Here is a 25,780-nt window from a genome sequence, read left to right on the forward strand (position 1 = left end):
CAAATGCTCCCCTGAGCTCCAGGCGCGCACATCCAGTGAGATACCGATGTCCCCGCTTAGATGTCTGATGGACAGTTCAAAATTGAGTGGGCACAAAGCCAGTGCCTCATGTCGCCCCGCCCACTCCACCTCACTGACCACCACCCTTCCCACCGCAGCCACAGCAGCCCTCCTCTAGACCACACCTCTCAGTCTTGCGCCTTGACACACGCTGTCACCTCTGTAGACGCCCTCCAACTCCAACCCCGCCTGAGGGTCCTGCATCGTTCCAGGGCCTGCTCGGCTCTGTGCACTTTAGTTCGACGTCCACCTTCGCATTTTATACACAAAGACAAGGAACTCCAGGGACAAGGAACGGGACCAAGGTCATGTGGCTGGCGATGGTCACGGTGCAGACAGGCTGGAATCCCAACCATCACAACTCTAAGCTCTGAGCCTGTGTGCCACCCTGCCCCTCCACACCTGTCCTCTCACCCCCATGTTTCAATCCCTCTCTCATGCTTCCGGGGCTCCCAGACACTTTGGTGTCACAGCCAGAGTTACTTTACTCCACCTGTTTAATATACTTTTCACCTGAGCTCAAGGGAAGGGCCCATGTCTCAGTCACCCACGTGTCCTAACTCCACAGGACGTGCCACGACTGAAGCATGCGGTCCCGTCATTCTTGTCCACATGGTAGCAAGGTTGCAGCTGGGCTGATGGAGCGCGGAAGTGAAGGCCAGATGTGAAGAAATGGGAGATGAGGGGATAAACCTCAGTCCTTCATCACTGAGACAGCAAGTCACAACAGCTTTGGGACAAACGTGGGCCCAGTGTCTGAATGTACTGCATGGTACCAGAGCTCCCAGGGGGGGGAAACAAATTCTCTGTAGAGTATTTCGTCGACCCTTACAGACCCAGGGGCTCAGCTATAGACATAGCCACAGCCACTGTGCAGATAAGCTCCCCTAAAAGAGGCCAGAGGAGGAAGGGGCCCTTGGGAGGCAACTCTCTTTCCCAAGTCATAGAAAACTATACATGCTGTCATTACAAAATTATAACTAGAGAACCTGGGTGACTCAGTCAGTTAAGCATCTGACTTCAGCTCAGGTCATGATCTCATGGTTTGTGAGTTCCAGCCCTGTGTTGGGCTCTGTGCTGACAGCTCAGAGCCTGGTTCAGATTCTGTGTCTCTTTCTCTCTCTTCCCTTCCCCACTCACACTCTCTCTCTCAAAAATAAACATTAAGGGGCGCCTGGGTGGCGCAGTCAGTTAAGCGTCCGACTTCAGCCAGGTCACGATCTCACGGTCCGTGAGTTCGAGCCCCGCGTCAGGCTCTGGGCTGACGGCTCGGAGCCTGGAGCCTGTTTCCGATTCTGTGTCTCCCTCTCTGTCTGCCCCTCCCCCGTTCATGCTCTGTCTCTCTCTGTCCCAAAAATAAATAAAAAACGTTGAAAAAAAAATTTAAAAAAAAAAAATAAACATTAAAAAAAAAATTATAACTATTGAGGCACCTCAGTGGCTCGGTCAGTTGGGGATCTAGCTTCAGCTTGGGTCATGATGTCACAGTCCATGAGCTCGAGCCCCACATCAGGCTCACTGCTGTCAGCAGAGCCTGCTTTGGATCCTCTATCCCCCTTTCTCTCTTCTCTTTTCCCGCTCACAGTCTCTCCTTCTCAAAAATAAGCATTTAAAAAAATTGTTAGCATTGTGACTGCTGACTCATTGCAAAGTGCACGACTGATGAAACGCGGTAAAGCATGGCATAATGGTTTCAGCCCTCAGTGGAGATGCAAACTTAGGCCTGTGGTCATTGCAGAGGTTTTGAGGAGGGCTCAAAGGGAGAATATGGTTGTATTTGTATTAAAAACTGCACAATTTTTTATGAGGTAGCAATGATCATCTCCTATAGTTCAACATTTGTCCTCAAGGACAATCCCGAAGGAAGGAGATTGTCCAAAGGGCCCCACCTGATGAGAGCACAGTGGAAGTCAGTCCACAGCAGGATGTGAAATTACACGTGCCTGCACGAATACATCTTCATCCCTGTGGTAAATTCCACACACTTTTCTTTATAACAACGCTGGGCACATTTTCCTAACATTAAACAGTAAGATTCCTTAACCATGTTTGTTTTTTCAGTTTGTCATGAGCTTAACTTGAATGTGTGGCTTTACTGTTTGTTTTAGACCTAAGTCAACCCTTAGAAAACTGCTGAGGTGGACCTGGAGAAGGCCCGCAAAGGGATTTAACAAAGTGAAAAACCCAGTCAGAGGAAACGATTAAGACTCACCTGGGAAGACTGCACAGCTGTATGATCCCCATCGTGCCTCAGAGAAAATAAAGTAAAACAGATCAGGATGAAGGGAAAGTGAGCAGAATAGATGTCTAAAATGACATGAAGAAGGGGCGCCTGGGTGGCTCAGTCGGTTGAGCGTATGACTTCGGCTCAGGTCATGATCTTGCAGTCTGTGAGGTCGAGCCCCACATTGGGCTCTGTGCTGACAGCTTGGTGCCTGGAACCTGCTTCGGATTCTGTGTCTCCCTCTCTCTCTGCCCCTCCCCCACTGATTCTCTCTCTCTCTCTCTCTCTCTGTCAAAAATAAATCACTAAAAAAAAAATAAAAAAAAATAAAATGACATGAAGAAAAGGCTTTTTTTTCTTTAAACTGAATCTTCTCTCACCACTCTTAACATAGTACTGAACGTCCTAGTTAGAGCAATTAGGCAACACAAAGAAATTAACAGGTATCCAAATGAAAAGAAAAAAAAACCTGTCATCATATACATATATATATATATACACACACACACACACACACACACACACACACACACACACACACATATATATGATGGGATCAAGACCAACACTTAGCCGACTCACGCCCCAGATGATAGATTCTTATACACTGAAAATCCCAGAGACTCAACTAAAAACTGTTGGATCTAATCAGTGTAAAGTTGCAGGATGTGATCAACATATACAGATCAGTTGCATTTTTTATACGATAACAGTGAAACATCTGGGGAAATAAAAAGCTGTCTCATTCTAAATGGCATCAAAAACAATAAAATACCTAGGAATAAGTTTAACCATGGAAATGAAAGATCCATGAATGAAACTATGATCCATCAATGAAAACTATGAGATTCTATTGGAAGAAGTAAGACCCAATGGAAAGACACAGTGTTCAGAGACTGGAAGAATACTGCTAAAATGTCCATGTTACCCAAAAGCTATCTATAGATTCAAGTCAATCCCTATCAAAATTCCAATGGCACTTTTCCCAGGAACAGAAGAAACAACCTTAAAATTTGTATGGAACCACAAAAGTTCCTAATAACCAAGGCAATCATGAGAAAGAGCAGGTAGCATCACATTTCCTGATTTCAAACTATACTACAAAGCTATAGTAACCGAAACAGTATGGAATTGGCATTAAAAACAGACCCACCCCAATGGAACAGAAGAGATTCAAAATCCCACAGATGTGGTCAACTAATATTTGATGAGAGCCAAGAACATCCAATAGGGAAAAGAGAGTCTTTCCAACAAATGGTATTGGAAAACTGGATAACTCCATGCAGAAAAATGAAAGTGGACTCCTTACCCCACTCACAAAAATTAACTTGAAATGGATCAAAGACCTAAACATAAGACCTGATGCTACAAGATTCTGAGAAGAAAAAGGAAGCTCCAAAACAGTGGTTCTGGCAGTGATTTTTTTGGCTATGACACCAAAAGCACAAAGAAAAGAAAAAAGCAACAAGTGGGACTACATCAAGTTTAAAAGCTTCTACATTGCAAAAGAAGTAACTAAAAAAATAAAAGAAAGACAACCTATGGAATGGGAGAGAATATTTGCAAACCATGTACAGACAAGGGGTTAATATCCAAAATTTTATAAAGAATTCATATCACTTGGGGCACCTGGATGGCTCAGTTGGTTAAGCGTCTGACTTAGGCTCAGGTCATGATCTCACAGTTAGTGGGTTTGAGCCTCATGTCGGGCTCTGTACTGATAGCTCAGAGCCTGGAGTCTGCTTCAGATTCTGTGTGTGACTCTCTCTGGCCCTCTCCTGCTTGTGCTCTGTATCTGTCTCTCTCTCAAAAATAAACACATTAAAAAAAAGAACTACAACTCAGTAACAAAAAAAAAAATCTGATTAAACCATGGGCAGAGGAACCACACAGACATTTTTGCAAAGACATCCAAATGGCCAACAGGTACAGGAAAAGGTGCCCATTATCACTAATCATCAGGGAAACGCAAATCAAAACCAGAATGTGGTATCACCTCACACCTGTCAGAATGGCTAGTATCACGAGGACAAGAGATGTCCTCAAATGTCAGCAAAGATGTGGAGAGAAGGGAACATTTGTGCACTGTTGGTGGGACTGTAAACTGGTCTGGTCACTTTGGAGAACAGTATGAAGCTTCTTCAAAAATTTAAAAATAGAACCACCATACGGTCCAACAGTCCCACTTCTGGGTATATACATAACCAAGGGAAATGAAAACAAGATCTCAGAGATATCTGTACTCCCATGTTTATTAACATTGTACACGAGAGACAAGATGTAGTGACAGCCTAAGTGTCCATCAAAGGATGAAGATGTGGTATATATTCACAGTGGAATGTTATTCAGCCATCAGAAAAAAGGAAATGCTGCCATTTCTGACAATACAGATGGGCCTTGGGGACATTACGCTAGGTGAGATAAGTCAAACACAGGAAGACAAATACTGAATTTTTTATACGAAGATTCTTAAAAGAAAAACAAAAAACTCTGACCTCAAATAAGAGAGTGGAATGATGGGTTACCAAAGGCTTGGCAGGGGACAGGGAGATGTTGTTTAAGGGCACATAATTGCAGCTACTAAGTAACTCCTGGAGATTTAACACACGGTACAGGGGTTACAAGGAACAAAACTGTATTACAAACATTAAACTTGGCAAGAGACTAGATGTGAACTGCTCCCACCACTAGGAACACAGGATACAGGATACCACCAGGATACAGAGGTTAATGCTACAATGACAATCACGTCGCAATATAAATTCAACAAGATCAATGTTGAACACCTTAAACTTACATGTTATATGCCAATTATGTGATCTGTCAATTATATCTCAATACAGAATAAATGAAAAAATAACCTTAAATGGTCTTAAATGGTGCAGCAAAATGTACCCATTCATATATTTGTTCTTTGCTCCTTAAATATGAGATAATTTTAGGTAACAATATTTTTAGTATTCTAATTTTTTTTAAGTTTTTAAGTGCTTCATAAATCAAGACTTCACATTTATCACAAAGACTTATGACACTTAATGATTAAGTAGGGTTGTTTTTTTTTTTTTTTAAACAAAAAAGGATTTCAGTAAATATTTGCAGAGCTGCACCAAGTGTCCAGCTCTCCTGACACGGAATGGCCGGGAGTGTATTAAGTCAGGTGGCGGGGGGAGGCCCCTTCACCTCGCCCATACTGCTCCCACCTGCCCCCCCTAAAACTGCTAACAAATTGTCATGGGTTTGACAGGGAAACCTGAAAGAAACCACATGTACTCCTTTTTCTGTCACATCTACCTCTTTTCTTCCTCTTCCCTTATGCCTTTGCTCTCTTTTTTAAAATACTCTGGAATCACTCTTCAGGGCATACTGAAACCAAGCTAGGGCTGAAGGCTTTGTAATTACACAGCAACTGCTGGTTTTCTCTCCTTTGTAAGTTCTTATTCATAGAGTATGGTCCTAGCTGGGTGGATCATACAACAGTAAGTGATGAACCGCTTCAGAAGATCTTCTCACAACGATGACACTTACGGGGTTTCTCTTTGGTATAATTTTTCAGATGCTTGGCAGGAGGTTTCCTCTGGCAAAGAGTTTCCTCAGGACTTACATTCAAAAGGCTTCTCCTCAGTATGAGTTCTCTGGTGCTGACTGAGGGAAGTCCATTTGCGAAAGGCTTTCCCACATGTCTGACGCTCACAGGGTTTCTCCCCAATACGAATACTTAGGGGGCGGGGGGAGCGATGAATGAAGGCTGAGCGTGCGTCCACATTCACTGTGTTCACAAGGTTTTCCCCACTGTGACTCCTTGTGCTGACTTCGGGAAAAGAGGTCACAGAAGACTCTCTGATCTTCTTCACACTCCAAGGGTTCTCCTGCAGTGTGGACTCTATCATGCCAGAAATAAAAGCGGTGACTGGAGGCCTTTCCACAGCACTGCATTCAGGGCTTCTCTCCTGGGAAAACACGCGATCAGCAAGAGAACAGCGGTCACAAGAGGCTTACCCGCTCACTTTGTACTTGAAGACACTTTCTCTTGGGTGGGCAAAACTATTCTGGACAAAGCGGAGCTGTCCCTGATTCTCCTCCGTTCCTGGCATTCATAAGGCTTCTCCCAGCGTGAATCTGCCTGTGCCACAGGAGGTCTGGCCCACAGCCGAAAGCCCTACTGCACTTGGAAACTCTCCCATGGCTTCACTTGAGGTAAACCCTCACGTGCTCACTGAGGCCTGCCTTCTCGAGAAAGGCTTTCTCACGTTCAGTGCAGTCCCGGGCTTCCCTTCAGCACAACTGCTGTTGCCAAACACGCCACCATCTGTTGAACCTTCCTCTCGTAGATTCTTCCCGTAGACCACCGATGCTTTACGTGGACTGTGTGAGTGGTTCACGGAAGGCGCCCCACTGAGACTTGCTCCCGTGAAAGCCTCGAAGGCAGATTAGCTGTGCTTGGAGCTCACCTTCCCCGGGAGACTCTCTGTGTGGCTCAAGTACCCCTCCGCTGGCCCTCGTTGTTCCCGGTTCACCCCAACCATGAGCCCCATGAGAAGCTCTGAGTCAACCAAGCCTGGAGTGAGGCTGCCTCCCACAAGCGGAAGGCTTTACGGTCTCAGGTTGTGCTTTCTTGCCTAAAGGAAATCGGATACACAAAAGGCCCCCCACGCTCAGGGCCCAGTGTGGTTTCTCCCCACCGTGAAGGGCCTGGTGCTGGACAAGTCCACAGCTGACCACAGAGTTCCTCCCACCCTCCCTGCAGGTAAGGGCCTTCTTCGCCCCATGGCATCTGCTGACCTTCACAAATCAGGCCAGGCTCCTTACTTTCTAAAAAAGTTTTCTCCACTCCACTGCTTCTGCATCTGGTCAAGATTTATACTACCCAGAAGTCTCTCCTACAGGGACTCTTGCGCTGGTGTTGCCATGTTGCCCAGATGGTGTTCCCCGTGGCTCAGCCAGGTGCAAAGATGTCTGTCAAGAATGGGCCACATGTGTCACAGGGGTGAGCCTTTCGGGGGGAAGGACCTGCCTGGGGAGTTCTCATCTGTGACACCCACTGATGGGGAGCATCAGAAGGTGTAGCCTCATCCTTCACTGCATGCCGACAGCCTGACGGAAGATAAATGCCGGTGAAGTGCAGGTTTAATTGGTGGCCTGTGGCACCCCATAACAAATGTGTGTCTGATGCAACCAGGAAGTAGTCCATGGGGCCGCTGGCACGATAGGGGAGCCAGAATCAGGATGAGGAAGGGCAGCTGTGTGCCGCGGGTCTCTAAAGGTCAGAGAATGAAGGAGACCACACAGGGAGAGGGGACAAGGATGGATGGAGTATAGGATAAGGAGAGGCAGGGGCTCCAAACCACTCCCCTGCCAGTGGTCGTCCGGCAAGGCCTTGTTCCTTGTGACGTTGAGTGCTGTGCAAAAGGGTCTGTCCTGGGCCAGAAAATTCTGGTTGGAATGGAATACTTTGTTTTCAAGGAAAATTGAAGGATATGAGCACAACTCACGACCTGTTAAAAAGAGCCAATGCCGCAAAGCACTGCATGGAGCACCACGAGGGGAAAAGGTGTGGAGATGGGAAGGGCGGGGGACCAACAGGTGACTGAGGACAGAGTAAAAGTGGTAAGTGGGCAAAGTGTCACAAACGGGGAAGAAAACGTGGGATGAGGTCAGCCGCTGGTTGTGGCATCAGAACGCTAGGAGATACAGCACAGGTTGCTGGTAGGAGGCGAAGCCAGCCCTGATGCGACCATTCCCGTGGCTTCCACTCACCGGGGCCGGGCCTCCTTCAGGTCTTCTCTGCTGTAGCTGCCACTGCATCTACCTTCTCAGGCACCCTGCGTTCCCCTCCGGCTGCATTTGGGAAACAACATGGGTCCTGGAAACTGCAAGTCCTACGGGGAAAGAAGAGCTGGTTGAGTGGCTAGCAGTACCCACAGTGACCCTCTCCAGAAGGAAGAAAATTAAGTATTTAAAAAACAATCTTCGACACAGGTCTTGCAGGAACAGCTCACTGTTCTTCACAAGGAGTGACCGCACGGTGCCTGCGATTCTTGAAGAGTCAGGCCCCAGGATATGTCAATTAGAGGAAGCAGGCAGACTCTGGGCAGACTCTGAGAGATCAGGGATTTGGGTAATCACCCGGCCAAGGTGTGGCCAGGCCATATTTGTTGGGCAGAATACAAGACTCCTCACCCCCAAATCCTTCATTTCAAAGCTTTGGGACAGAAGAGGCTGGGGCTGCTCTAAGAGAAGAAGAAACAGTGTTCATTGCCCAGCTCTGGTACCCATACCACCTAGTCCAGGGAGCTAAGGAAAGGGATCATGCCATGATGGTACTGTCAGACAGAAAGCTGCCCTCTGGGGAAAAAGGAAAGAGCAAAACTCAGCCCAGGAAATTGGGAATCATACCTACCCCCAGGTATCCATGTCCCTGTTAAGTCTTTCCAGCCGAGCATGGGCTGAACCTAAAAATTCCTTTTTAATGAACAGATTATGGCAAAAATGATAGGATGTCACTTCTGAGAATAAGTTACAAAAATACCAGCCTCTATATTGGATGCTGTCTCTTGCTCATGGGAATCAGCTGCTGTGTGGTGATCTACTTATGGAGAAGACATCATAGCAAGAGACTGAGGGAGGGTTCGGGACAAAAGCCAACAAGAAAATGACTACTTAGTCCAACAGCCACCTGCTCGTGTGCATGACCTTGACAGGAGGTTCATCTCCAGTCGAACCTTCAGATGAGACAGCAGCCCTGGAGAGTCTGACAACAAGGTTATGAAAGACCTTGAGCTAAAGATACCCACGTGAGATATGCCTGATTTCTGACTCACAGAAACTGTGAGATAATACACGTTTGTCGTCATCCCACTAACCTCTGGGATAATTTGCCACATAGCAACAGATAACCACAGCAGGGCCTTACCCAGTGAGGACACAAGTGCAAAGTTCTCCAGCATCACATCACGGTACAGGAGTCTCTGAGCCTCCTCAAGGAGTTCCCACTCCTCCCGGGAGAAGTACACGAACACATCCTCAAAGGTCACACAGCCCTGTCGTGATGGGGGGACAGTTGAGCCACAGGCAAGAGGACTCCCCAGTCAATCCACTCACACGACCACCCCGGTCCCTCTCCTCCCAGCTCCCGACTCAGAGGAGACACCAGGTCTTGGCGCCACTAGTGCCTGCTCTCTTCTTACGTCCCTCTGAGCACTGTGTGCAGAGCAGAGAGCCAGGCAGGTGGACAGGTGGGTACTGGTAAGCTCTGGACGCCAAACACTCGCGCTGGCCAGTTCTCCTGGTGTCCTCCAGACCATGCCTCCCAGACAACCAAACTTGGGCTCAGCCTTCTCCCAGAAGCCCCCACTACTAGGGCCTCAGGGCTCTCAGTTCATTTCTTCTCTCACTTCCAGTCTCCACCGTCGAGTGACGAGTGACGTCTGCGTCAGACCCCCTCTCCTCAGCTCCAAACTTGCAGCAGAGAGGCGCAGCCTCCCGGCCTGCCATTCCACTGCTCTCTGCTCCCAAAAGACACAACGGAGGCTCTGTTCACTCCCAGCTCAACCCCACGTCCAAGTTCCCCGTTCCCTTGCGCCTGCTCCCGTGACTGGGTCGCCCTTCCAGTGTTGTTCCCTGGGCCGTCCGTAACCCGAACACACGCGCCCTAGATCAGGATCCTGGGCCAGAGGGCCCTCCTCCAGGGACTCCACAACCGAGAACCGGGGGAGGTAAGGCAGAGCCTCACCGCCACCATCGGCCACAAGGAGGAGCGGTGACCGTGAGGGTGACCCTTCACTCACCTGCGCCGGATTCATCCGTGCTGCCGCCCCTGCCACCACCGGGGGACCGAGTGGGCCAAACGGGACCCTGAGAGGCGGGTGACCAGTGCGGGTCCCGAAGGCTTAGCCTGGGCGGGGTCGCCTGCAGCTGCTTGTCGCGCTCCGAGCCTCGCTAGACGACGGTGTAAGTGCTCGCAAGGCTCGGGCCGCCGCCTTCGGGGACCTCGGCGACGGAGCGCGGGGGCGGGGGTCCGGAAAAGGCGCAGTCCCTGCGGCGCCCGTCCCACAGCCGGGCACAGTCTAGGGTAGATGGAGCCGACGCCTGGGCGTCACGACTCACACAGGGCGCGGGGGCGGTCCCCGCAACGTCACTCTACCGCCCGGCGCGGCCCCGAGTGGCCCGGCGTGCGCCCCAGTCCACGTGGTCGTGGGCCGACCAGCCGCCGCTCACTGAGGGATGCGCTCCTGCGGCGCGACCGGAAGTCCCGCCCCGACCCCGCAGGAAACGCCCCTCCCGGGCGTCTGCGGCCCCTTCCCCAGGGCGGAAGCGCGCAGCACCCATTTCTGGGTAACGTAGTTTGCGCGCGCGCGCCACTTCCTGTCCCCACGGCAACGACAAGAGCCTGCGGGAACGCGCCGGGAATAGAGCCCCAGGTTTCCCAGTAAAGAAAAGCGCCCCAATTCCTGTGGGCGAGGGGCGAAGCCTCGTCCCCAGGAACTGGCGTCGCGGGACCAGGGGACCTCTCTGTGGCCCGCCGCGACCCGATGTGTCAGAAACTGCGAACGGGGATCAGCGCTGGCTTAAGGATCCTGCCGCGGTGCCCAGGTTTGAGAACCACAGTTCTACCGTGACGAGACTGGGCACTAAGTCTCTCGGAACTTGAAGTGCCTGTCACGCGGTTAGTGCTCAGTAAGTACCTAGTATTGTCATTGTCGTTACCATTAACACGCTGCAGAGGGAGGCGCGGTCGGGGTCGCCTCTTCGTAGGATCCTTGGCATTGCTCATGGAAACAGAAAATACAAGGACTTCTTGATTCGCAAAGCAGCCTCACAGGCCTTGATGACAAATTTTACATAAAAGCACAGATTTGAACTAGTTGGCTTATTTCGTTTTTTTGTAAAGAACGCGGCAGGAGGGTTTCGTAAACTACAGGGAGGCACGTTACCCAAGACGCGCATTATTACAGGTCTCATGATTCAGATCTAGGGAACATCATGACCCACTGCTGTCAGGCCTAAGTGGAGGGCGGAGTTGACATGGTCTCACGTTTGTGGCGTGACTTTCATCTAGTTCACAGTACCCAGGACCTCTGTCTCTCCCCCGTTGTGCCCTTACCACACTCAGGGCAGGTAGGCCCAGGTACAGATATGATTATGAAGCTCAGAGGCTTCAGGTCCTTATTAAAACATCGTCACCAGCAGCCCATCACCTGAACTTGCAGTTCCCAAAGGGGCACTGAATCCTGGGGAGGTGTGAAATATAAGACCCCTGAGGATATCCCCAGAATTGTGCACAAATGTGAGGACGATTTCACAGTCGCTTCTGTGTATATTCCGATGGTCACAGCTCATTCACATGGTCCCAACATAAGTGTAAGGAAAGCTGAGATACATCCCAGGTGTCCAGGCAGAGAAAATGGGATTAGTAAGCATCCAGCCGCCTTCTGTCACAATCCATCAATTTGGTCACCAGATACATATTTTTATATTGCTCCTATGCATTCTATAGTGTCACTCTTTTATTATTCCAACAACTCAAACCCCATCTAAATACTGAAACCATCTCACTGATACACTCTCTGCTGTGTGTTGTTCTTTGCATCAGTTTCAAACACTATTCCTTAACACCAGGAAACTATCAACACAAAGTAAATTACTTCCACTCACATCCAGTGTATGGTGGGTCAGGAACACATGGAAAGACACAGTGAAGGTGCCAAAAACAATCATCCACATAGATTTTTATACTCCCAATAGTGTTTTTCAAGAAAGAGCCTGAAATAAGACTGTATGAGGCCTAAAATGAAAAATTTAACAGAAAACTAACCCACACAAAATGAATCCTGAAGTTTACATTTAAAATTTGATCAAAGGGGGCACCTGAGTGGCTCAATCAGTTAAGCATCCAACTCTTGGTTTTGGCTCAGGTCATGATCTCACAGGTTTTTTGGTTTTTTTTTCCGTTAAAGTTTATTATTTTGAGAGAGAGAGAGATGGCACACAAGGTGGGGAGGGGCAGAGAGAGAGAGGAACGGAGGGAGGGAGAAAGAGAATCCCAACCAAGAATGATCTCACAGTTCTTGAGTTCGAGCCCTGCATCTGGCTCTCACTGACAGTGCGAAATCTGCTTCAGAGCCCCCTTCTCTCTCTGCCCTCTCCCTGCTTTCTTGTTCTCTGTCTCAAAATAAACTCTTAAAAAAAAAAGAAACATTAAAGTTTCATCAAAGGAAAGTGATGCCAGGTGAAAGGTGTGCACCGACAAAAGGAATGAAGATCCAGGAGAAAGATGATCTGTGAATTAATACAATTACTCACTGTATAACACATGAACAACATCTTTTTTTTTTTAATTTTTTTTTTAACGTTTATTCATTTTTGAGACAGAGAGAGACAGAGCATGAACAGGGGAGGGTCAGAGAGAGGGAGACACAGAATCTGAAACAGGCTCCAGGCTCTGAGCTGTCAGCACAGAGCCCGACGCGGGGCTCGAACTCACGGAGCGTGAGATCATGACCTGAGCCGAAGTCGGACGCTTAACCGACCGAGGCACCCAGGCGCCCCCAACATCTCCTTTTTGAGTAAAATGATAGAATGACAATGCAGTCCTCAATAATATCCTTTATATTGTGCAAGAGAAGGGGAAATGTATTAATGCTATATTCTGTTGTTACAGACATGTTTTATAATTTTTAGCTTAAAGACGAATAAGATAGGACCAGATACATTCCCAACTAAAAGCAAAGTTTAGGGGCACCTGGGTGGCTCAGTCGGTTGAGTGTCCACCTTCGGCTCAGGTCATGATCTCACAGTCTGTGAGTTCGAGCCCTGCGTCAGGCTCTATGCTGACAGCTCAGAGCCTGGAGCCTGCTTTGGATTCTGTATCTCCCTCTCTCTCTGCCCTTCCCCCATTTACTCTCTCTCCTTCAAAAATAAATAAACATTAAAAAAAATTTTAAAGGAAAGTTTGGAATGCAAATTGTACAAATTTTTAAAAGAAAGTATAAGTAACAGAACTGAAGCAAAGATAAGCACAAAATAGGAAGATGAATTTGAACCCAAACATACCAGCTATCACATGAAATGAGTATGGAATAAATGTTTGAATTAGTAATTTTTGGTGGGTTGAAAAATATCTGGCAACATTCAGTTTATAAGTTATACTTGTAAGATAAGATATTATAGAGATAGGTGAAATAAAAGTTTGGAAATATATACCTTACAATTATTAAGTTAAAAACACACAAAAAATGTGTTTGTATCTGAAAAATAGATACAAAGAAAAAAACATCAACTGGGAGACATATCTTAAATTATTTAAAATTTTTCTTATTAAGTTTATTTTTGAGAGCGCAAGTGAGGCGGGGAGGGGCAGACAGTGAGGGAGAGAGAGAGAATCCCAAGCAGGCTCTGCACTGTCAACATAGAGCCTGATGTGGGGCTCAAACTCATGAACCATGAGATCATGACCTGAGCTGAAGTTGGACGCTTAACTGACTGAGCCACCCAGGCGCCCATGTATACAATTCTTAACATCATTTCAAACTACATAGTTTGAAACAACAATCGTACTGTAAGAATAGAGTTAAATCTTGGATATTCTCCTATGTTATCTCAGTAACTGATTTTTTTTTTTTAATTTTTTTTTCAACGTTTTTTATTTTTATTTTTTGGGACAGAGAGAGACAGAGCATGAACGGGGGAGGGGCAGAGAGAGAGGGAGACACAGAATCAGAAACAGGCTCCAGGCTCCGAGCCATCAGCCCAGAGCCTGACGCGGGGCTCGAACTCACGGACCGCGAGATCATGACCTGGCTGAAGTCGGACGCTTAACCGACTGCGCCACCCAGGCGCCCCTCAGTAACTGATTTTTAAAAGGCAGGCGTAACATTGTAAGGTTGCCTTAGATTCACACACCAAGGTGGACAAATCTGGCCTGATGGATACATAAAGAACTGCAGACACAGACGACAGGATGTTTGCTTTTTATCACAAAGTAAGGGTGTATAAAACTGACGATACAGGGGCCCCTGGGTAGCTCAGTTGCTTAAGCATCCAACTCTTGATTTAAGCTCAGGTCATGATCTCACAGTCGTGAGATCGAGCCCCACGTGGGGCCCTACACTGGGAGATTCTCCCTCTGCCCCTTCCCCACTTGTACACACACTCTCTATTGCAAATTAAGAGAAAAACCAACTGACTATATAGCATAATTAAAAAAAAAATCTCTTCAACTTGCATGGAATGAAATAAAGAATGCAATCAGAGTAGAAAATATCTGAAAAAATTTAAACATGTGCTTGGAAAATTAAGTTCCAAAATACTAAATAACCCATGCCTAGAGTGGAAAGATAATACAAATAGAACTATATTTTTTGAAAACAAGGACATCCCCAGTGCCATCTTGACAGAACTTTTGTAAGTAGTCTGATGAACAGTATTCAGACAAGTTAGGAGAAATAGATGGGGTCTACCCTTGAGTATGGGTTTGGGTTAGTCAGTGGACTTCTCTGCACTTAAGTTTTCTTATCACATGGAAGGGGTCTCTATGGTTCTTTAAAATGCTCAATGTCTATTATTCAAAGCATACTTTTGTTTTAAAAATATTATAGAACAGAGGGCACCTGGATGGCTCAGTCAGTTAAGCATCCAACTCTTGGTTTTGGCTCAGGTTTATGAGATCAAGCCCCACATTGGGCTCTGCACTGACAGCACAAGAACCTGTTTGGGATTCTCGCTGTCTCTCTGCCCCTCCCCCACTTGCACTCTCTCAAAAATAAATATTAAAAAATATAAAATTATTATAGAATATTCAACTTGAAGCTTTACTTTACAGTATACCAAAAATGATGACATTCCTACATGTTCTCGTGAGGTGCAATTAATGAATTCCATTAATTCACACAGAGCCCAAGGAACACCATTTAATGTGTATAATTAAAGGATGATGAGACAGATATACATTCATCCCCCAAATCTTTAAAAATAAAAGAATGATATATCCAGGTAATACAAAAAAGCATCTGTAAAGCATTATTCCATTCATATACATTTCAAAATCAGACAAAAATAAACACCATTTGCAATACACATTTAAGTTGTCAAACTACAAAGAAAAGAGAATGAGTAAAGCAAAATTCCGGATGGTGTTCTCTGAAATGAAGGACAGGGTTTGCAATCTTGTGGGTTCATACCTGGCATGCTAAGATTGCCATGTTCCGTTTTTCACTGGGGGGAGGGGATGCATTAGTATTAATTTATTGCATTGATATTTTTTCCTCTTTTTCATACATGTGTAATTCAATGAGATTAAATGGGCAAACCTTAAAAGTGTAGTTTGAAGTCTCCTTATTTGTGTTTCACGTGCAGCCCCTGGTGTGCAGAGAGAGCATGCCCCGTAACTTCTCAGCACGTATTGGCCTCACCTAAGACTGCACAAACATGACCGCTAGTATGTTATCACCACGGATTAGGTTTTCCTGGTCATGAACCCATCTACAGAATTCTGCAGGATTACTACCTTGTGTCCAATGTACATCTCCCCTCCGAGCGTTGTTGCGTGGATGCAGCAGTCTTAATGTCTGTGCTTCCCTCCAATGAATGAATGGAAGAAATTAAGCTCCTTAGAGATAACTGTCATCCGAATTATTTCCAGTTCGTGATTATGAAATTGTTACAAACTTTTGTGTATAGGCATTTTGGTGTAAAAAGCACTTGTTCCTAATGGTTATGCCCCAAAGTGATTAGCTTGGTTATAAAATGTTTAAAAGTATTGTAAAATCTTTACCTCAGACCATATATAAGTATTAACTCAAAATGGGCCTAGACCATAACGTAATTATGAAAACCATAAAATGTCTAGAAGAAAGCATAACTCAAAGTTTTGCAACCTTGCATTGGACAAGCTCCTAAAATTAGAGAGTTTGACACAAAAAGGACACATCAAACAAACAAAAAACAATGAATTATTGATTACATTAAGGTTAAAAACATCTGTTCATCAAAAGACACCACTAAAACAAAGAGATAAGCCAACAATTGAGAGAAACTAGTTGCAAAACACACATCTGATAAAAGAGTAGCATCCAGAATATTAAAACAAATTCTGACAAACCATGTTAGAAAAAAATTAAAAAAAAAAATTTGATCAATGTTTTGAGAGACAGAGAGCGACAGAGCACAAGTAGGGGAGGGGCAGAGACAGAGAGACACAAAATCTGAAGCAGCCTCCAGGCTCTGAGCTGTCAGCACAGAGCCCAACGTGGGGCTTGAACCCATGAACCGTGAGATCGTGACCTGAGCCGAAGTCGGACATGTAACTGACTGAGCCATCCAGGTGCCCTGGAAAAAATTTTATTTAAAAAAAAATTTTTTTTTTTTACATTTATTTATTTTTGAGAGAGAGAGAGAGAGAGAGAGAGTGCCTGAGCAGGGGAGGGGCAGAGAGAGAGGGAGACATAGAATCAGAAGCAGGCTTCACACTCCAAGCTGTCAGCACAGAGCCTGATGTGGGGCTTGAACCCATGAACCGTGAGACCGTGACCTGAGCCAAAGTCGGATGATTAACCGACTGAGCCACCCAGGGGCCCCTGGAAAAAATTTTCTAATGGGCAAAGAAAGGATTTGATCAAGCAACCAAAGATCTATGAATGACCACTGAACAGGTGCTCAGTATCATGAGTCATTCTGGCAATGCCACCTAAAACTATACTACAGTAATGAAGCACCTGCTAGAATTGCTAAAATTAAAAAGACTGACAATACCAAGTGCTGCTGAGGATGCAGAACAGCTAGCATTCCCATACACTGTTGGCGAGAACGCCAACTGGGACGGCCATTTCAGAACGACTGGCAGTTCCCTACACAGGCAGCTGTACATGTGCTACAGGACACTGCACTCCTCCAGTTATGCAAGTGAAAATGTCTCCTTCCAAACATCTATTGAAATATTCAGGGAAGTTTTGTTCACAATAGTCCAAAACATGGAAATGTTTTCCATAAACTGGAAATGGATGAAGAAATTATAGCACATACAGAAAGCAAGAGACTACTCGGTTTTATGTAAAAGAAATAGAAACAACATGGCTGAATCTTAAAATACCTGAAAAAAAAAAAAAAAGACCACATATTAAGTGATTCCATTCATTTGGTATTCTAAAAAAAACCAGATCAGTGGCTCCTAAGGCTGGGGTTTTGGAGAGGGATTGGACTACATGAAGGAACACTTGGGAGTAATGCAAGTATTTCACATCTTGATGGTGATGATGGTCACAAAACTATATATATTTTTCAAAATTAATCAAGATATATTCTTTAAAAAAAATTTTAATGTTTATTGATTTTTTGAGAGAGACACACAGAGAGCAAGTGGAGGAGGGACAGAGAGATAAAGAGGAAGACACAGAATCCGAAGCAGGCTCCAGGCTCTGAGCTGTCAGCACAGAGCCTGGCGTGGGGCTCCAACTCACAAACTGTGAGATCATGACCTGAGCCAAAACCAAGAGACGGATGCTTAACCAACTGAGCCACCCAGGCGCCCCAAGATATATTCTTAAAAGTGAGATGATTAAATGTAAATTATACTTCAATACATTTTTTAAATTAATAAGGGATATTTAAAGTTTAAGATAACGTGATTCAGTTCAGATACTTCCCTAGACTTGTCCAAAAGAACAAGGAGGGAATGTAAAGAAAGTATGCAAGAAAGCAGTAAAAATTTTGTTCTATGGTAGGTGAAAATTTTGGGAGAAAGACTTAGAAAAGAGAATGGCAAAAAAAAAAAAAAAAAAAAGAAAGAAAGAAAATGGCATATCATTTTATTTTATTTTTTTTTAACGTTTATTTATTTTTGAGACAGAGACAGAGCATGAACGGGGGAGGGGCAGAGAGAGAGGGGGAGACACAGAATCGGAAACAGGCTCCAGGCTCCGAGCCATCAGCCCAGAGCCTGACGCGGGGCTCGAACTCACGGACCGCGAGATCGTGACCTGAGCTGAAGTCGGACGCTTAACCGACTGAGCCACCCAGGCGCCCCTGGCATATCATTTTATAGGCTGAACATATTAACATCACAAGGGGAAAGCTGCAGAGAGCCATGGTGTGGGGCAGGTAGCACAGAACCCATGGGGAAATGCACACTGGGGTTGCCATGATGTAGGAAGAATAACACAAAATTTCACCTGAGGTTCCTTTCATCAGTGAGAAGCAGTGGAGTGGAGGTCCGGAAATGGTGATAACAAAGCCAGAAAATAGTGTTCATCTGAATAGCTGAATTCTTCAGATATTTTAGCTTACTTTACGAACATCTAGGATTTCACCCGTGTAGAGAAGAGCTGCTTGAAGAAAATGGGTCAGAAAAGATGATAAGAGCAGGTATTTGGTGGAGAAAGCAAGTATGTTCAAGCAGTAAGTATAAAAATTGGAACCCCAAGAGAAGGCTAAAATGATGCTGAAAACATGAACACACTTGGAAGTGAGGAGTAGGCAGAGGTTTGTGGGGTGGGGGATATGGGGATCCAGGCTTTTCCAGAATTCCCCCACAGCCTGAAGCAGCTCAAAATGTGGAGCTTACAATTACCCTGGGTCTAGGGTCTGGTATGGCTGCTGCCACAGAATGGGGCAAGCAGGGGGCTTTTGGGGGAGTGTGGAGTAGTATCTACACGTGAGAGTGGGAAAACGAAAACGGGGGGAGGACAGCAAATGTGGAAACAGAACTTGTTCCTTTAGATATTTTATGGCAGAAAACCGTGAGAGGATTACTGGGGCCTGGGGGTATACCTGAGACATGAGCTTGGAATGCACAGGAGTGAGGGCAGGCAGGGAGCCGGACAAGGGGGAAGGCCCTACGATTTCCATTAGTGAGGGGGCTGACGTCACGGGCAAGTGTGGCTCCTTCCTGCTGCGGACCCTCTGGTAAGACTTGTGGGAAAGTGGGTTATATAGGGAACGGAGGAACCAACAGTGTTGGCTACAGAAACTCCCTTGCAAGACCTCAGTCCATTTGTGTCTACACTGGGATCGCATCTTCAGTGTGATGGCCAGCTGGCGTTGGCAGATCAAGTAATCAATACACCTTTATAACGGTATCTGCAGAGGCCCTTTTGGCAGAGAAGTTAATACCATACCCAGAAATAACTATCAATCCCAGTAAGGACGAATCACCTCCCCACAGTAAGAAACAGACCTGATGTAAGCAATCTGCCACCAAGTGGCAGTTTGGTCTCCTAGAGAACGTATCGTATCATGATCTTAGCGTCGGTCTTTGTAACTGGCACGTCAGAGGTTCAGTTAGTGAAGTGGCTATTTCAGTTGTGAGGAGGCGGACGCCATGCTGCAGGGCTCACCTAAAAGCTCCATTTCCGCCACCCCAAGGTGCAAAGACTGGGAAGGCTGAGGGCTGAGCCTGGCTAACCTCGACTACTCTGCAATGGGTGCCTGCAGGCGCTGATGGGGAACACACGTATCCCTTCACTGCACCCCCTCTAGTAACTGCGTGCTCCTGTTCCGTACAAACAGATCACTTGTCTGCTACTCTTGATTCTTCAGTGCTGCTCAACAACCAGACAAGCCATCTGCCACAAAAGTACACATATTGCCTTACTTCAATCCACCTGTCCTAATGCAAAAGTGATACCCAATTGTCCTGGTCCAAGATCTGGCCACAGAGAGGACTTCTCCACACCAGTAGCCTTCGGGGCCACTCTAAGTGAGATGTGATGTATCACCAATTCCTTTGCAGCCGACCTCCCACTAGCCCCCAAAGAGGAAGGAGATCCATCTGTAACCAAGGCCTGGGTTTTTCCTAATCAACTAGCCAACCAAAGGGGCAAGAGTCTAGTTCCACTTTTGATGTTTGGTTGTTGCCCACTTTTGATCCCCACTGTCCCCTTCTGCACCCCCGCCCCCCTCCCCCCCCAATTTGGGGAACCTGATAAAAAAGCCCATAGGCTCCTTCCCTTTGTGCAGGGGGGAGAGCTAAATGTGCACCCTCACCTAGTACCAAAGCCCAAGGAGGTGATCCGAGGTGGGGTTCTGCTTCCACATCCAGGATAGTGTCATGCAAACCCAGGGGAGGAGCTAATCTTCCAACTGCATCCGGAAGCAATGAGAGTGGCTGGCACTTCATTCCCTGCCCCCTCCCCAAAGACGGGTCGACAAATTACTCAAGCCCAACAGACATAAAACGACTGGATAAAACAAATTTAAAAACAGAGCCTCAGGGACCTGTGGGGATAATGAAAAAAAGTAACATTCATATTGCTGACGTCCCAGAAAGGAAGCAGAAAGAGGGTGGAGCTAAACATAATACTGGAATAAATAAAGGTTGAAAATCCCCCCAAATAGGCAAAAGGCAATTTCAAAAACCTAAAGAAACCCCAAACAGGATGAACAAAAAATTTCTACACCAGGACACAAAATAATTAAATTTCTCAAAACTAAAGACAGACCAACATTTTAAAAGCAGCTAGAGGGAAATGACATATTATCTGTAGGGGAACAGAATGGCAGATTTCTCACCTGAAACCACAGGAGGTCTGAAGGTAGTGAAGTAACATTTTTCAAGTACTAAGAACTGCCAACCATGAACCCTATATGACATCAAACTTTCCGTCAAGGATGAGGAAATAAAGCCATTCTCAGATGAAAGAAAACAAAGAATGTGTGTCACCAGGAGACCTACCCTGAAAGAATGGCTACAGGAAATTCTCCAAACAGAAAGGAAATGAAACTTTAACGAAAGGGTAAGAAACAGGTAAACTGTTTAAAAGCCCTTCTCACGAGCTTTTAAAAATGTTTGACAGGTGCCCCTGGGTGGCTGTCAGTTGAGCATTGGACTTGGGTTCAGGTCATGATCTCGTGGTTTTTGAGTTCAAGCCCCGTGTGGGGCTTTGTGCTGACAGTTCAGAGCCTGGAGCCTGCTTCAGATTCTGTCTGTCTGTCTCTCTCCCCCCCCGCCCCTTCCACTTGTGTGCACGTATACGTTCTCTCTCTCTCACAGAAATAATAAATAAATGAATTAACTGAAAAACTAAAATTAAAATATTAAAAAAATTAAAATGTTTGACAACTGAAACAAAAATTGTAACATCATTCAATATGGTCCTCAACACGGGAAGAGTAAACACCCAAGACAACTAAAAGAATAGTGAGCGTAAAGGGACCTAATAGAACTAAGGTTTCTACATTGCACTTAACTGGTAAATGTTGTTGAGAGGAGACTGTGATAAATTGCACATGTACATTTTAATACCTAGAGCAACGACTTAAAAATAAAAAGGAAAAAAGAAATATACCCCCAAACCACTATATGTGAATCAAAGTTGAATTCTAAAATATGTCCAGGGACCTAGAAGAAGGCAAGGAACCCTTTGCCCACCCCCACAAAAACCAAAAACAGCAAAACAGGAACAAGAAACGGGAAAAATTAAAAATCGAAGAAGAAAAATGACATTTAGTCCCAACATGTCAGTAACGACTTCAAGTATAAATGGTCTAACATGCCAATTAAAAGACACACTGTCAAAGTGGTAGGGGAAAAAATGCAGGATCCCTCGTATGCTACCCACAAAAAATTTACCTCAAATGTAACAATATAGGTACGTTAAAATAAAAGAGATGCACAAATATAAACCATATAAATAGTAATAAAAGTCCAGCAGTGGCTATGTTAATACCAGATAAAGTATACTTCACAGGCATGAAAATTAACAGGGACAAAGAGGGATATTAGTTACATAATGATACAAGGGTCAACATACCAAAAAAGATAGAGCCATCATAAATATATATGCACCAAACAAGAAAACATTCCAACACACAAAGCAAAAGGTAACAGAACAGAAAGAAAGAGACAATTCCACAATTATAGTTGAGGATTTCAATGCTCCTTGTTCAGTGACTGACAGAAACACTAGGCACAAAATCAGCAAGGATATGGAAAATCTGAGTAACACCAATAACCAGCAGAATCTCACATTTATAGAACACTCCACCCAACAACAGCAGAATATATCTATATCTGTATCTATATCTATAGCTATCTATAGATATAGATCTATCTTTTTCAAGCACCCATGGAACATTTAACAAGAATGTTGTTTATGGCTCATCTGTTTGTGGGTCATAAAGTACACCTCAACAAATGTAAATGTTCTGAAATCACTCAGACCACATATGAAACTAGAAATAACAGAAAAATAATAAAATATTCCAAACACTTGGGTATTAACGAGCACCCTTCTAAATAATCCATGGGTCACAGAGGAAGTCTCCAATAGAATCAAGAATTATTTAAACTGAATGAAAGTGAATTCAAAACATATGAAAATTTCTGGGCTGGAACTCCAACAGTGGTGCGGGAAATTCACAGAACCAAAGACTTCTTACATTAAAAAAGAAAAAACAAACCCTACCATCTCAAAAAACTACATAGAGCTAAATAAAACCAGAAAGAGTAGAATAATAAACACCAGAGAAGAAACTGAGAATAGAAATAGAAAAAAATCAGTGATATAAAAAGCTAGTTTTTTGAAATAGTCAATAAAATTGATAAAATCTAAGAAGTAAGTAGAAAGAACAAATATCCATTTCTAATATCAGGAATAAAACAGGAGATATAATCATAGGTCTTCCTATCATGAAAATAATAATAAAGGAATACTTCAAACAATTCCACAATTTAGTTAGAAGACTTAGATGAAATGGAACAACTCGTCCAGAGTTCTATCAAAACCCACCTGATATAAAATAACAACTCTCAATAGTCCTCTACCAATTAAGTTGAATGAATGTGTTATTAAAATTATCCCAAAGATAGGGCACCTGGGTGGCTCAGTCGGTTGAGCATCCCACATCGACTCGGGTCATACTCTCACAGCTTGTGGGTTCGAGCCCCGTGTCGGACTCTGTGCTGACAGCTCGGAGCCTGGAGCCCTGCTTCGGATTCTGTGTCTCCCTCTCTCTTTGCCCCTCCCCTGCTCGTGCTCTGTCTCTGTCTCTCTCTTTCAAAAATAAATAAACATTAAAAAAAAATTCTTTAAAAAAAAAAGTATCCCAAAGAGAAATCTCCAGGCCCAAATGATTTCACTGGACAATTCTACCAGATATTTAAGTAAGAAATAACACAAATTTTATGATATCTCATCCAGGAAAGAAAAGAAATAAAAGAAAAAGAAAAGAAGAGGAGGAACACTTCCTAGTTCATTTTGGGAGGCACGTAATCTGCAGACACCAATATTAGTACAAAAAAATTATACACCAATATGCTTATGATTTTAGACACAAAATTCCCCAATAGAAGATTAGCAAACAGAATGCTGCTACACTATATTTATATTCCATGACCTGGTGCAGTTTACTGCAAGGAAGCAAGGAGGCAAGGCCAGTTCAACATTCAAAACCAGTCAAAGCAATCTGTCATATCAACAGGCTACAGAAGAAAAATCACATGGTCACATCAGCCAAAGGAGAAAAAACATTTGGCAAAATTCAATACCCTTTCGGGGCGCCTGGGTGGCTCAGTCGGTTAAGCGTCCGACTTTAGCCCGGGTCACGATCTCGCGGTCCGTGAGTTCGAGCCCCGCGTCGGGCTCTGGGCTGATGGCTCAGAGCCTGGAGCCTGCTTCCGATTCTGTGTCTCCCTCTCTCTCTGCCCCTCCCCCATTCATGCTCTGTCTCTCTCTGTCTCAAAAATAAATAAAAACGTTAAAAAAAAAATTTAAAAAAAAAATTCAATACCCTTTCAATGAAAGCTCTTAGTAAATTAAGAGGATGTCTTTTCCCTCTCTGACCTCAGCCGTAGCAATCTCTTACTCGGCACATCCCCAAAGGCAAGGGAATTAAAAGCAAAAGTGAATTACTGGGACCTTATGAAGATAAAAAGCTTCTGCACAGCAAAGGAAACAACCAACAAAACTAAAAGGCAACCAACGGAATGGGAAAAGATATTTGCAAATGACACATCGGACAAAGGGCTAGTATCCAAAATCTATAAAGAGCTCATCAAACTCCACACCCGAAAAACAAATAACCCAGTGAAGAAATGGGCAGAAAACATGAATAGACACTTCTCTAAAGAAGACATCCGGATGGCCAACAGGCACATGAAAAGATGTTCAACGTCTCTCCTCATCAGGGAAATACAAATCAAAACCACACTCAGATACCACCTCACGCCAGTCAGAGTGGCCAAAATGAAGAAATCAGGAGACTATAGATGCTGGAGAGGATGTGGAGAGACGGGAACCCTCTTGCACTGTTGGTGGGAATGCAAATTGGTGCAGCCGCTCTGGAAAGCAGTGTGGAGGTTCCTCAAAAAATTAAAAATAGACCTACCCTATGACCCAGCAATAGCACTGCTAGGAATTTATCCAAGGGATACAGGAGTAATGATGCATAGGGGCACTTGTACCCCAATGTTTATAGCAGCACTCTCAACAATCGCCAAATTATGGAAAGAGCCTAAATGTCCATCAACTGATGAATGGATAAAGAAATTGTGGTTTATATACACAATGGAACACTACGTGGCAATGAGAAAGAATGAAATATGGCCTTTTGTAGCAACGTGGATGGAACTGGAGAGTGTGATGCTAAGTGAAATAAGCCATACAGAGAAAGACAGATACCATATGGTTTCACTCTTATGTGGATCCTGAGAAACGTAACAGAAACCCATGGGGGAGGGGAAGGGAAAAAAAAAAAAAAAGAGGTTAGAGTGGGAGAGAGCCAAAGCATAAGAGACTGTTAAAAACTGAGAACAAACTGAGGGTTGATGGGGGGTGGGAGGGAGGGCGGGGTGGGTGATGGGTATTGAGGAGGGCACCTTTTGGGATGAGCACTGGGTGTTGTATGGAAACCAATTTGACAGTAAATTTCATATATTAAAAAATAAATAAATAAATAAATAATTAAAAAAAAAAAAAAAAAGAGGATGTCTTTCCAAACTAGACAGAGAACACCTATATATATATATGTATACATATACATATACGTATACATATATATAAAAGAGACAAACCAAAAAATAGACTCTTAATTATAGACAACAAACAGATAGTTAACAGAGGGAAGGTGGTTGGGAAGGATGTATTAGGTGAAGGGGATTAAGAGTACACTTATCTCCAGGAATGAGTAATATACGGAACTGCTGAGTCACTATATTGTACACCTGAAACTAATATAATGCTGTTTGGTTTTTTTTTTAATTTTTTTAAATGTTTATTTATTTTCGAGAGAGACAGAGACAGAATGTGAGTGGGTTAGGGGCAGAGAGAGGGATCTGAAGCAGAATCCGAAGCAGGCTCCAGGCTCTGAGCCGTCAACACAGAGCCCAACGTGGGGCTTGAACTTACAAGCCGTGAGATCATGACCTGAGGTGAAGTTGGACGCTCAACTGACTGAGCCACCCAGGCGCCCCAATATAATGCTGTTTGTTAACTGCACTGGAGTTAAAATTTTTTAAAAAGTAAAACAACAAAAAACCCACAGCCATCATATTTAATAATCAACACTGAA

The 25,780-nt window shown here is 44.7% G+C and overlaps 2 long non-coding RNA genes across 2 annotated transcripts; one reads left to right on the forward strand and one right to left on the reverse strand.

Moving 5' to 3' along the window:
• Positions 1-4,518: 4,518 nt before the first annotated feature.
• Positions 4,519-10,517, reverse strand: LOC131499250 (uncharacterized). Its single transcript, XR_009255770.1, has 3 exons — positions 10,069-10,517; positions 9,195-9,321; positions 4,519-8,160 (listed from the first exon to the last, which is right to left on the reverse strand). It is a non-coding gene; the product is annotated as an uncharacterized LOC131499250 (long non-coding RNA).
• A 41-nt stretch (positions 10,518-10,558) lies between these two features.
• On the forward strand, positions 10,559-25,750 carry LOC131499252 (uncharacterized). Its single transcript, XR_009255772.1, has 2 exons — positions 10,559-10,957; positions 25,499-25,750. It is a non-coding gene; the product is annotated as an uncharacterized LOC131499252 (long non-coding RNA).
• The last annotated feature ends 30 nt before the right edge of the window (positions 25,751-25,780 follow it).

The sequence above is a fragment of the Neofelis nebulosa genome, chromosome 17, assembly GCF_028018385.1.
Source record: "Neofelis nebulosa isolate mNeoNeb1 chromosome 17, mNeoNeb1.pri, whole genome shotgun sequence".
NCBI lineage: Eukaryota > Metazoa > Chordata > Mammalia > Carnivora > Felidae > Neofelis > Neofelis nebulosa.